Here is a 13,750-nt window from a genome sequence, read left to right as displayed (position 1 = left end):
AATAATGAAATACCCTTATATTGGTTCATACTTGGCACTTACTTATTTAGTTAACCACGTATTTGTTTAATTTTAATGTTTTTTGCCTTAATGAATCAAACATCCAGGAACCCACAGCAAACTAAGACCAGAACATCGACTATTAAATGTCTCTATCTAGATGCTTCTTACGCAAAGTGGTGGCAAATTTAATCTATTTTCTTTTTCTTGACGGACCAAGGTATTTCAGAACTGAATTCATTATATTCCCTGCTTTACAACATACCCTCAGAATTGGTCCATGTCTTAACCTCTTTTTCTTTACTCATGAATATACCTGTTTGTTGAACCATTCGCTTATCCGCTAATCATATAAAATTAGTATCTGTGAACCCTCTCAAGCTCCAGTACTACATTCTCAAATTTTCCTGACATTATTCCCACAAAGCTTTACATACTAGTTCTTTCTTTTGCAATGGACCTCAGTTGTTCACAAAATGATTGACCATAATTTTCATTCAGATGCATTCCATTCACATCACTGGTCCAGACACGGCCCCTCTACATTTAATTTGAACAACTTTTAGACACCACAATGAACAAGAAGGAACCACCATCTTACTCAGCAACCAGAATACTGACTCTGTAAATGAGTAACAGCCTTTATCGAGAGGGGAGTCTTTAATCATCAATGAGACAAACATACAATGTGACATTTAACTACTGAAAATGAATGGAAAAGCTAAGTTTTTTTCTCATTCTGCGTTTGTGCTAAGTTGGATTAATTTCAGTTCATAACACGTTCTCATCATAGGCCTACGCATGGCCTTTTAAAATTTAATTATCTTTTTAAATGACAGTTGAAATCGTGAACTAACAACCCAAGCCAAGAACTTTATTACTTACATTGCAAGACATTCTCCTTACTCAGAGGGCTAAAGTTCCTCATCACACGGAATAATTAAATCAGCTCCGGTCTATCCATCCTGTAGATGATATTACCAAAGGAAAAAGGATATTACCAAATGAAAAGACCTAGATTTAGGTTTCAATTTCGTGAACAGGAAGTAACTGTCGTAGAAATCGATCACAAACAGTGATTTATTCCACATTTTTATCTCCAGCTCTTGAATGGAGCTCCATCTTATTAATTAACATATTATTCATTTTAATACTATTAGGAATACCCTTAAATGAACCACCTGACATAAAAACTATCAGAGTTAAACACAGCTGACTCCATATTCCATACCCACAGAGCTAAAAATGTAGAGCTCCTCTTTTGAAAAGGCCTCTGTTGTGCAAAAGTGTAGTAACCATGAACCTTGATTTATAATACAATCTTATCGTTGGTCCTTACATAGCCGTCATGGATTATATTCTGCATTTTTTATCAGATACTAAATGCCCTAAACAGACCACCCCGACAATGACCAGAATCTGCATCGTTACTCACACTGGACCATCTTCATCATTACAGATCCATTGTTGGCTTGAGTGTGTTCATTCTACGGAGTTGAAAGCAGATGGCAAAAAAAAGGAAAAATAAATATGCATTCTTTTATACCTTTAAAAACTTATACGCAAAACATGCAGGAGTATCTGTTACCAAAAAAGGAGTGGAAATATCCAAATTCTCTCAACTGATCCTATGCTTCCCTCCTTGATTTGCTTAGCTATTTATAATTAGGTATTGGTAAATTTGTGAAATCATTTATTTGTTTCTCTTAACAAAGTAGATGAACTGGAACTCACCACTCTCCCACGGCAGAAACATTGACTCTTACCATTCTTTGTCTATATGATCCTCAAGCAAAGAAGAAACACTCCTGATTTATTCATTTAATTCATAAAACTCAGTGTTTTGGGATATTAAAAATGTTCTTATTAAACTCATTCTGATTATTGGTGTGTAACATATTCTCATCCCTGATCTGCTTTAATTTTGTGTACAGATATAGTCATTTATTCATTCTTTTATCATACAATGAATACCTACGACTAAACACCCCACCCCACCCAGGAGCAAGAACACTGTGCATTACTTGTATAGGTCTGTAGCCTTTTTTCCCAGAGACTTAGCAGCCACAGTCTTTACCAATGATAATCATTTCTGGAGGGTAGAAAGCAAATGGTAAAAAGAGTGAAACATCCTGAATTTTGACTGTGCTCTAATACTCCAATGGATGCAACGTAAGCAAGTTTAGACTGATTCTTTAAAATTGGGTCATGTTCTTTTTACAATTGGCCAGAAAAGTCCCTCTTTTTTGTCACACTAATTCAATTATTAATTTTGCATTTAAAATGGATGTCTTTTCAATTGCAACAAAAGCAAAAATTGACATATGAAATCTAATTAAAGAGTTTCTGTATAGCAAAAGAAACTATCATCAGAGTGAATGCACAACCTACAGAATGGGAGAAAAATTTTGCACTCTATTCATCTGACAAAGGTCTAATATCCAGAATCTACAAGGAACTTAATCAAATTTACAAGAAGAAAACAAACAACCCCATTAAAAAGTGGGCAAAGGACATGAACAGACAGTTGCCAAAAGAAGACATACATGCAGCCAACAAACAAGAAAAAAGCTCAACATCATTGATGATCAGAGAAATGCGAGTCAAAACCACAGGGAGGTGCCGGCTCACACCAGTCAGAACTGTGATTATTAAACGGTCAAGAAAAACCATGCTGACCAGGTTGCACATGGATAAGAACACTTTTACACTCTTGGTGGAAATGTAAATAAATTAGTTCAACCACTGTGAAAGACGTTGTGCTGATTCCTCAAAGATTCAGAAGCAGAAATACCATCTGACCCAGCAATCCCATCATTGGGTATATACCCAAAGGAATGTAAATCATTCTGTTATAAAGATACATGCACACATATGTTCACTGCAGCACTATTCACAATAGCAAAGACATGGGATCAACCCAAATGTCCATCAATGACAGACCGGATAAAGAAAATGTGATATATACGCACTATGGAAAACTATGCAGCCATCAAAGGGACAAGAACATCTGTTTTGCAGGGACATGGATGAAGCTGGAAGTCATTATCCTCAGCAAACTAATGCAGGAACAGAAAACCAAACACCGCACGTTCTCACTTATAAGTGGGGCCTGAACAACGAGAACACGTGGATACAGGGAGGGGAACAACACACACTGGCACCTGTCAAGGGAGGGTGGGAAGAGCATCAGGAAGAATTGCTAATGCATGCCGGGCTTGATACCTAGGTGATGCGTCCACAGCTGCAGGAAACCACCATGGCACACGTTCACCTATGTAACAAGCATGCACATCCTGCACATGTACCCCAGAATAAAATAAAACAAAATAAATTGATGCCTTTGAATCCACCAGCTGAATCAAGAATGAGAGCTCTCTACAAAACAAGTCAGCTTCAATGCCTCCCCCAATGCACTCAACAACCTAAATCTTTGGACTTCCCATATGCAGAATTAGATTCATCTCAACACTTGTTTCAAAGCAATTTCATACCAATGAACAGTGCTTGATACCACTTAATTCATCCATTCACAAGCCAGTCTGGCCAATTATTCATTCTTTGCAAAGAAACAGAAGAATGTGTAAACTCTCAGAAACCCAGAACATGTCTGACAATGTGCAGCTATGCATATCCTCCTTATACAAAAACTTGTAAGAGCCGAAATATTTGCCTTAAGAAGAAGACACTCTCAGAAAGCAGTTACATCACAACCCGTATTTCCAGACACATTTGCTACTGGCCCTTGCTTTATCCTTTTAGCTAACTGATTATTATTAACTTACGCGTTTGTTCATTATTAAGATAAAATCAGTGTCCTTGTACATGATCTAGACTACAGCATGGACAATCACAGCGCACGCGCAGTTGCTCATTACCAAAGTAATAGCAGATGACATCACTTTGTAACGGAATTTAGTGAGAACAATAGCTCTTGTTATAAAACAAATTCTGGCCACTAGCCCTCTTTAAAATTAGTCTTTTATTTATATAAACAGCAACCCTTTTTAGGAATAAAGCAAACAACCAGGAAACCAAAGACAACTCAACATAAACACGGACAACTCATACATTTGTCTACATGTTTCTCATTCTGATAGATTAAAAATGAGAACACATGGACACAGGGAAGGGAGTACTGGGAAGGGACACACTGGGGTCTATTGGGGGGAATAGGGGAGGGACAGCGGGCGGGGGGAGCTGGGGAGGGATAGCCTGGGGAGAAGTGTCAAATGTGGGTGAAGGGGAGGAAGGCAGCAAAACACACTGCCATGTTCGTACCTATGCAACTATCTTGCATGTTCTGCACATGTACCCCAAAACCTAAAATGCAATTTAAAAAAAAAAACAACGCGATTCCCACTTCCTGGGCAGTAGAGCAGTACTGTGACTTGCTTCAGTACACATGTTATAGTTGGTCCAGGTATGGCCGTGCTTTTATTCACTCATTTCTTTTACTTGGGTTCTGCATGCATTAATTCACTTGTAGTAACATAATCATTATCCATGAATCACAAAAGCACGAGAATAGGGTAACTGAATTTTTTTTTCCTTGAGACAAGGTCTCACTTTGTTTCCCGGGCTGGAGTGCAGTGGCATGACCTCGGCTACTGCAACTCCGCCTCCTGGGTTCAAGCAATTCTCATGCCTCAGCGTCCCAAGTAGCTGGGATTACAGGCACTCACCACCACTCCCAGCTAATTCTTGTATTTTTTTTATTTTTTTTTTTGAGATGGAGTTTCGCTCTTGTTACCCAGGCTGGAGTGCAATGGCGCGATCTCGGCTCACCACAACCTCCGCCTCCTGGGTTCAGGCAATTCTCCTGCCTCAGCCTCCCGAGTAGCTAGGATAACAGGCACGCGCCACCATGCCCAGCTAATTTTTTGTATTTTTAGTAGAGACGGGGCATGTTGACCCGGATGGTCTCGATCTCTCGACCTCGTGATTCACCCGCCTCAGCCTCCCAAAGTGCTGGGATTACAGGCTTGAACCACCGCGCCCGGCCAATTCTTGTATTTTTAGTAGAGATGGGGTTTCACCATGTTGGTCAGGCTGGTCTCGAACTCCTGACCTTGTGATCCACCTGCCTCGATCTCCCAAAGTGCCGGGATTACAGGTTTGAGCCACCTCACCCAGCCGATAACTGAGTATTTTTAACTACTGTCTACAGGATCATTTCCAAGTAAGCAATAGACGAGGTTTCTTTTATATCGGAGCCCAAACTTCCTGACTTCTACTACTCATCATCCTCTACTCACGCCCTGGACAAGGCCACAGGCTATCAATCTTTTTCTTCATTTAGACTTTGTCTGTTTCATTTATTTATTAATTTCCTACTTCATAATAAAGAAAAAGAAATCGATCAGAACAAATAGGATGAAAACTATAATAGTCCTGCTACCTATAGATCAGTTCCCACAGAAATTAGACCTGTTTCTTGAACTGACTTCATTGTTTTAAATACGCATTACTCAGCGTAATGCTTCATATCATCCCTGTGTTCATTTTTGGGCCACGGTTAGTCTTCTTTGATTATATTTTAATAATGCATTGACCACTTTTTTTTTTTTTTTTTGACAGAGTCTTGCTTTGTCGCCAGGCGCCAGGCTGGAGGGCAGTGCGTGATCTCGGCTCACTGCAACCTCTGCCTCCTGGATTCAAGCAATTGTCCTGCCTCAGCCTCCCGAGTAACTGGGACTACAGGCTTGTGCCACCATGCCCAGCTAATTTTTGTATTTTTTTAGTAGAGATGGGGTTTCACCACGTTGGCCAGGATGGTCTCGATCTCTTGACCTCGTGATCCGCCCGCCTCGGCCTCCCAAAGTGCTGGGATTATAGGCGTGAGCCACCGTGCCCGGCCGCATTGACCACTCTTAAATGGCCCAAACAAAGACAAGCACTTTGATGATTACTCACATTTGTCTGTATGTTCCTTAAAATGACAATAGAGCAGTGGCCATGGCAGGATCAGTGCAGGGAGTGACTGTTCTGAGGATTCCAAGGAAGAGCAGAAGACACAATTTGAGACTTTTCCTCATTAGTTCTTTCATGCTACCTTCCATTTGCTCTGTCAGTTGGTATTTATTGATTTATGTTAATATTTGCTATTTTCCCCTTAATAAAATAAGTATTAGACTTACAATTGGCCCATCTGACCTGAGAATGGACCTAAAAATCACGTAGCCATTGATAACTAATCAGTGTTACTGCTCTATCAATTGTTATATGATTCTTAGCCAGAGAGTTAAAACCACTGGCCCATGTATTACCCATTCCAAATTAATTAACAGTATTTCTTTCCCTGCCACATGTGTTAACAATTAGAATATGCCTCTCTCTCTTCATGTTTAATCATATAAATCTTTGATTCTTTCATTGATTCATTGATATTAATATAATCACAATTCATGAACCGTAAAATTGGCAGCAAATAACTCTTGATATCTCTAATATCTATCTAATGGATTTTTTCAGCAGAGGAATGAATTCGATTTCTATTATGTTGAATCTCAGAGTTCCAGACACTTCATATTCATCATCCACGACTCAAATGCCACCAGCTGTCGTCACTGGTTCAAGCTTGGACCTCATTTTCTTAATTCATGTCTACGTGTTTTTATTGATTAATTTACCAGTTCACGAACAATAAAATAATTACCTAAGGGCCACAACAACTTGAGAGTAAAATCCTTAAATAGCTCTAATATCTGTCTATGTCATTATTACTAACAGCACTACACCTCTTTCATTAATTAAATCCAATGTTTGCATTAATTAAATCCAATGTTATATATATTCATTAAACAACATAATGCTTTATATTAATTCCATTTCTACCAATGGGCCAAAGTTTACCTTCAATGATTATATTTAATACTTCTTAATACTGCCACAAATACCTTTTTTAAAAAACACTGAAGCTAAGATCATCGACTGTCACTCACAGTGGTCTCCATACACCGTATGACACACAGACGCAACCACAGAGCTTACCGTGAAAAAGGAATGATAAGATCAGCTGGAGTGCATTTATTCTGTGGAATACAGAGCAGAGATGACCAGAAAAGACTAAACATTACCTGCACTGTTCTCTGCATTCATTCTTCCATTTCTTCAGTCATGTAGTAATTTATTTTACTTACTCTACACAGCTAGACAGTATCACTCACGCCACTGACATAAACATAAACATTCATTATTATTTATCACTGTCTACAACATCCCTAACTAAAGAAATAAAAAGTTATACCACTCATTCCCTAATGGTATTGGTGTTTTCAATATATATCATAGGTTTTCTTCCCACTCTATTGCCCAGGTTGAAGTGCAGTGGTGTGATCTCGGCTCACTGCATCCTCCACCTCCCAGGTTCAAGCAATTCTCCTGCCTTAGCCTCCCAAGGAGCTGGGATCACAGGCATGCACCACCACGCCCAGCTAACTTTGTGTTTTTAGCAGAGATGGGGTTTTACCATGTTGCCCAGGCTGGTCTCAAACTCCCGACCTCAGGTGATCCACCTGCCTCGGCCTCCCACAGTGCTGGGATTATGAGTAGGAGCCACTGTGCCCGGCCGTATCATAGTTTTTCTTGCATCACAAACTATGTTTATAATTGGACAATGCTTAGTCTCATCCAACATAATTTATTTGTATATTTGTTCAATGGTTCCTTCATTGATCCAATTATAATAATAGATCGAAAACTTGTGCTCACAAAGAGCAAAAACACGACCCTCGCATATTCCTGACAACTGTCTATAGGATCACTTCCAAAAAGGGGAAGAAACTGTATTTCTCTTCTGAAGGACCTCAGAGTTCCAGATAGGTATTCACTGTCTAAAACCCGTCCATTACCAGGGGTCATGATTAATCCAGGATTAGCTCTGGTGCTCTTCATTCACTGTTACATTACTTATTACTTCATGAATTCACCATCAATAAGTTTTAAACACTATCACTCACAAAACCCCAAGAGGAGCGTCGATATCTCTAATTCGTATATACACTCATCCTCACAATTCCATATCCCCTCGTTCTCTTTCGTAATAATGCAGGACATGCTTTACATACAAGCGTCCATCAGGATAACACTCCACATTCATTCCATACTTATCCCTGGGCTACTCGCGGCCTTATGGGATTCTATGTCATATTTTTTGTTCATACACTATAAACCTTTAAACAAAATACCCAAGATGGGACAAGAACTTTGATTATTACTCTCACTGGTCTGTAGCTTCCAGCACAGAGATGGACCATACAGCTCTTAGCCAGTGACACCAGCTTCTGTGCTTCCATTCTGAGTACAGAGCAGAAGAGATGACAACGGACATGAGACCTTCTCTCCATCGATCCTTGCTTTTCAAATATACCTCAAATTAATGAACGCGTATACATTTATACTCATTTATACATTCATTAATTTGAGGTACATTTCATTTTTAATAAACCACTGGCCAGGTGTGGTGGCTCGTGCCTGTAATCCCAGCACTTTGGGAGGCCAAGGCAGGTGGATCACTTGAGGTCAGGAGTTAAAGACCAGCCTGGGCAACATGGTGAAACTTTGGACTCGTTCTTGACCCATAACTCGAATATGGTCAATAATTTACACTGTCTTTCTCATTCAAAGAGGTAACAGGTATTCAAGGTTGCTCTTTAGTTGTTACCAATTTCAGTATATGTTAATAGTATATTTTGTCTTTCCACATATTTTTATAACTGGACAATGCTTAACCTTATTCATGTTTTCTTTTTCCTTTGAGGCAGAATCTTGCTCTATCACCCAAGCTGCAGTGACATGATCTCAGTTCACTGCAACCTCCTGGGTTCAAGCATTTCACATGCCTCAGCCACCGAAGTAGCTGGGCTTACAGGCGCATGCCACCACACCTGGCTAATCTTTGCATTTTTAGTAGAGATGGGGTTTCACCACGTTGGCCAGGCTGGTCTTGAACTCCTGACCTCAAGTGATCCAACGACCTTGGCCTCCCAAAGTGCTGAGATTACAGGTAGTCCTTATTCATCTTTATTTGTATATTTATTGATTATCTCATTGGTCCAATTATAAATATAAAATAAAAATTCATGAACATGAAAATCAAACACATATAGTTTCTATTTTTTTGCCATCGTCTGTAGGATCATTTGAAACAGGGAATGGACTAGGTGTCTTTTGAGACGGACCTCAGAGCTCCAGACACATATCCATCGTTCATGACTCATACGCCACCAGTGGTCATCGTCGACCCAGGATGGGCCCTTCTTCCCTCCATTATTTTCTACATCGTCGGAATAATAACTTTAAACCTATGATTCACAAAACCCCAAAAAGATATTCCTAATCATTCTGACGTTAATATATGTTTCATTATTACCCTGTTTTTCATATGTGAATTGTCAGTGTAATACTTCTTTTGACTCCCATATCTCTCACTAGATACAATTCACCATCTTCGATTATATTACATATGTATATATAGTACATGACACGTGTATTTATAGTACTCTTACATAAACCACCCAAAGGAATACAAGAAGTCTGACCGTTACTCACACTGGTACACATGCTCCTTCCTAAGCGTGCTGCAAACAGAACACGTGGTCGTGAGGAGTCTTCGAATCAGAACAAGCACGTCCATTCTGAGGAGTACAGAGAAAAGAAGGTGATAAGAGGGCACATGGACTGTTGATCCTTGCTTCTCACCCACCACTAGTCATCTATGCCATCGCTATCTGGAGTATACTTATTTCATTTTCTCTTTAAAGAATGAGCAATTTCCAACTTACGATTAACCAAGAATTTGAACACTGTCTATAATTATCCTGTCTATATCACCACAAGCCAAAGAGGGGACAGACATGCACATTTCCTTCTCTTCAGATTCCACTATTCTCAATACATATTATTAGTGTTTCTTGCCTCACCGCATATTTTTTATAACTGGGCAACGATTAACTTACTCATCCTTATCCACACATAGTTACTGGTTTTTATATTGGCCAATTATAGAAACAGAATCAAAACATGTAAACACAAACACCAATTCAGCGCATATGACCCATACGCCACCAGCAGTCATCATCAATCCAGGATTGCTCGTCTCTTGCTCCGTTCATCTCTACCTTGTCTATTGACTGATTCATTAATTCACTAATAGTAATTTTAAGTCTGTATGGTTCAAAAAAATCCCAAGAATAACTTTAATATGCCTAATTTGTATACAGAATCATTCCAACATTGATACACCTCTTTAATGAACGATCCTCAGGTTTTTATATATGCATCATGAATACAACGCTTCTTATCACTTCCATGTCTTTCACTGGGATGTAACTGGATATCTTTGATAATGTCATACGCTTTTTATAATACATTGAGTCCTCTTAATCAGGCACCAGAATGAAGTCAAAAATGTTGACTCTTCCTCACATTAGTCTGGCTGAGTCTAACCACGATGCAGGCACAGCGTGTGACCGTGGGAGAATTTTTCAAGGGGCACAGTTCATCCATTCTGCAGAGCACAGAGCGCAGCGGAGTTCGCAGCATACAGTGGGACTCTCTCTCACTCATGATTCACCTTCATTTAGTGACTCATCTAGGCCAGCATTATTTGAAGTTTATTTCATTTTCTCTTAGGAAAATAAGCAATTTTGAACTTGCCACTCACAAATACAACGCTTAACCTTATTCATCTTTATTTATCCAAATAGTTGCTTATTGATTCTCTCATTGGTCCAATTATAAAATAAAATTAAAATGTTAAAACAGAAAGACCAAAAACAAACTGAGTCTATATTGCTGACTTCATACCTATAGAATCACATGAAACAGAGGAAACTGATTTCATGATGGACCTCAGAGTTCCAGACACATATTCATCACATGACTTATATGTCACCAGTGGTCACCATCGATCGAGGATTCTTCCTATTTTTGTGTATGCATTTTTACTTTGTCTAATAATGAACTCATTCATTCACTGATAATAACTTTAAAATCTTTGGTTTTTAAAAACTTAAGAGCTTTGATATTCCTAATCCCTACAAAGAATCGTTATAACGATAGCTATTTTCATTAATCGTTCTCCATTTTTCATATATGCATTTTCAATACAGTACTTCATATCTATACGGATATGTGATATGGACAGACTTGGCCATCTTTCATCATATTCCTGTAATATATTCTATTCCTATAATGTATTATGCCTTTTTATAGTATGAAAAGGTATACCTTTTTATAATACATTACATTATAGAAATATATAATATATTCCTACAGTATATTATATTCCTATAACGTATTATACCTTCTTACAATGCATCAATTCCTCTTTTTTTTTCTTTTTTTTTTTTGAGATGGAGTTTCGCTCTTGTTACCCAGGCTGGAGTGCAATGGCGTGATCTCGGCTCACCGCAACCTCCGCCTCCTGGGTTCAGGCAATTCTCCTGCCTCAGCCTCCTGAGTAGCTGGGATTACAGGCACACACCACCATGCCCAGCTAATTTTTTGTATTTTTAGTAGAGATGGGGTTTCACCATGTTGACCAGGATGGTCTCGATCTCTTGACCTTGTGATCCACCCACCTCGGCCTCCCAGAGTGCTGGGATTACAGGCGTGAGCCACCGCGCCCAGCCCGATTCCTTGTAAACAAACCCCTCAAACCAAGACAACAGCTTTGACCATGACTCACATTGACGTGTATGCTCCTTCCTAAGCACGGTGCAGACAGAGCATGTGACCTCAGAGGCATCTTCAAATCATCACAAGTACATCCGTTCTGACAAGTGCAGAGCAGAGAAAAGAACAACACAACTGATTTTTCGTGGTTGATCTTTCCTTTTCACCAATCGTTAGTTAAACGTTTAGGCAATCATTGTTTCAAGTATGAACAACTTTGAACTTGCCGCTAAACCACAACATGAATGTGGTATATAATTTATACTATCTCTTCATTACTGGCCAAAAAGGTTAGGTATATAAGATTCCTTTTTGGCTTTCATCAATTTAAATACATATCAATAGTACTTGCCTCACCATACATTTTTATAATTGGACAATGCTTAACTTATTTATTTTGTTTATCCATGTATGTTTTACTCTTTCATTGAACCAATTATAAAACAAAAACTCATGAACAAAAAATTCATTCTATCTTCTTTTTTTTTTGAGACGGAGTTTCGCTCTTGTTACCCAGGCTGGAATGCAATGGCGTGATCTCGGCTCACCGCAACCTCCGCCTCCTGGGTTCAAGCAATTCTCCTGCCTCAGCTTCCCAAGTAGCTGGGACTACAGGCGCACACCACCATGCCCAGCTAATTTTTGTATTTTTAGTAGAGACGGGATTTCACCATGTTGACCAGGATGGTCTCAATCTCTTGACTTCGTGATCCACCCGCCTCGGCCTCCCAAAGTGCTCATTCTATCTTCTTGACATCTGTCTATAGAATTACTGGGAACAGAGGGAAGTGACTTCTGTGACGGACCTCAGAGTTCCAGACATGTATTCATCGTAAGTGACTCGTACTCCACCAGTGCTCATCATCGATCCAGGATTGACCCTCTTTTTCTCCATTCATTTCTATGTTGTCTTTAGATTAACTTAGTAATTCACTAATAATAATTTTAAACTCTGTGATTCACAAAACACTAAGAACCCACACTGGATATTCTCTATCTTTATACAGAATCATTCTAACATAGATACAACATCTGTTTAGTTCTTCTCAGTCTTTCATACATGCATTAACAATAAATATTTCATATCACTCCTATAAATATCACTGGGACATACATGGCCATCGTTGACTGTATTATACTTTTTCATGATGCATTGAGGCCTCTTCAGCAAACCAGACAAACCGACACAGGAATTTTGACTATTACTCACATTGGCCTGCACACTCCTTTCCGAGCATGGTGTATAAACGGGGCGCGTGATCATGGAGGAATCCTCAATATAGCACAAGCTGTTCATTCTGAGGAATACAGACCAGAGAAGATAATGACAAAACTGAGACATTTTCAATATTGACATTTGCTTTTCACCTAACAATAGTCACTCATGCAATCATTATTTGGAATATATTTAATTTATTTTCTGAAAATAAAGTGAATAATTTTGAAATTGCCACTGACCCAGAAGTCGGACATTACCTACACTTTATTCGGTCATTACCTTCATTAGTCAAAGAAGCCACAGGAATGTGCCTTTCTCTGTGGATGTCACTGTTTCATATACACTAATCATGTTTCTTATCTTGTCCCTTAGTTTTATAATTGGACAATGCTTGAATTTATCCATCTGTATATTTGTTTACTAATTCTCACGTGGATCAGTTATAAAAATAGAATCAAAACATGTAAATATGAACAAAAAAACATATATATTCTAAATTCCTGACAGCTGTCTATAAAATAATTTCAAACATACAGAACAGGTTAGATTCTGTTTGTGACGGACCTCAGAGTTCTAGACACGTATTCATCGTATAAGACTCATACGCCACCAGCAGTCATCATCGATCCAGGACTGACCTCCTATATGTGGATTTATTTCCACCTTGTCTGTTGACTCATTTGTTAATTCACTAATCATAATTTTAAGCCGTATGATTTACAATGCCACAAGAATAGCCTTGGTATTCCTAATGTGTAGGAATATTTATGTCATTAATTATCCTCAGTTTCTCAGGTGTGCGTCTTCAATACAATCCTGACATCATGCCCATGTTTATTTGAATACAGTTGC

At 38.8% G+C, this 13,750-nt stretch overlaps 7 non-coding genes and 1 pseudogene across 39 annotated transcripts in view; all 8 read right to left on the bottom strand.

The window, feature by feature from the left end:
• Positions 1 to 13,750, bottom strand: part of LOC144577477 (uncharacterized) — a 117,876-nt gene that overhangs the window by 29,958 nt on the left and 74,168 nt on the right. For all 33 annotated transcript variants that reach the window (XR_013521551.1, XR_013521547.1, XR_013521548.1 and 30 more), the window contains 7 exons: positions 12,890 to 12,977; positions 11,693 to 11,779; positions 9,553 to 9,638; positions 6,994 to 7,034; positions 5,917 to 5,988; positions 1,436 to 1,487; positions 886 to 965 (listed from right to left, as the gene is read on the bottom strand). This is a non-coding gene — a transcript (uncharacterized LOC144577477). The remainder of the gene's footprint in view (positions 1 to 885; positions 966 to 1,435; positions 1,488 to 5,916; positions 5,989 to 6,993; positions 7,035 to 9,552; positions 9,639 to 11,692; positions 11,780 to 12,889; positions 12,978 to 13,750) is intronic.
• Positions 6,503 to 6,577, bottom strand: LOC118145343 (small nucleolar RNA SNORD113/SNORD114 family). Its single transcript, XR_004730464.1, has one exon. It is a non-coding gene; the product is annotated as a small nucleolar RNA SNORD113/SNORD114 family (small nucleolar RNA).
• On the bottom strand, positions 7,802 to 7,873 carry LOC118145360 (small nucleolar RNA SNORD113/SNORD114 family). The gene has a single exon (XR_004730480.1). It is a non-coding gene; the product is annotated as a small nucleolar RNA SNORD113/SNORD114 family (small nucleolar RNA).
• LOC118145346 (small nucleolar RNA SNORD113/SNORD114 family) lies at positions 9,177 to 9,248 on the bottom strand. Its single transcript, XR_004730467.1, has one exon. It is a non-coding gene; the product is annotated as a small nucleolar RNA SNORD113/SNORD114 family (small nucleolar RNA).
• Positions 10,011 to 10,088, bottom strand: LOC118145371 (small nucleolar RNA SNORD113/SNORD114 family; annotated as a pseudogene).
• LOC118145351 (small nucleolar RNA SNORD113/SNORD114 family) lies at positions 10,848 to 10,917 on the bottom strand. Its single transcript, XR_004730471.2, has one exon. It is a non-coding gene; the product is annotated as a small nucleolar RNA SNORD113/SNORD114 family (small nucleolar RNA).
• Positions 12,480 to 12,551, bottom strand: LOC118145340 (small nucleolar RNA SNORD113/SNORD114 family). The gene has a single exon (XR_004730462.1). It is a non-coding gene; the product is annotated as a small nucleolar RNA SNORD113/SNORD114 family (small nucleolar RNA).
• On the bottom strand, positions 13,457 to 13,528 carry LOC118145335 (small nucleolar RNA SNORD113/SNORD114 family). Its single transcript, XR_004730457.1, has one exon. It is a non-coding gene; the product is annotated as a small nucleolar RNA SNORD113/SNORD114 family (small nucleolar RNA).

This window comes from Callithrix jacchus, chromosome 8 (assembly GCF_049354715.1).
Source record: "Callithrix jacchus isolate 240 chromosome 8, calJac240_pri, whole genome shotgun sequence".
NCBI classification, from domain to species: domain Eukaryota; kingdom Metazoa; phylum Chordata; class Mammalia; order Primates; family Cebidae; genus Callithrix; species Callithrix jacchus.
The sequence above is the reverse complement of the archived record's forward strand: the minus strand, read 5'-3'. Positions and strand labels throughout refer to the sequence as shown.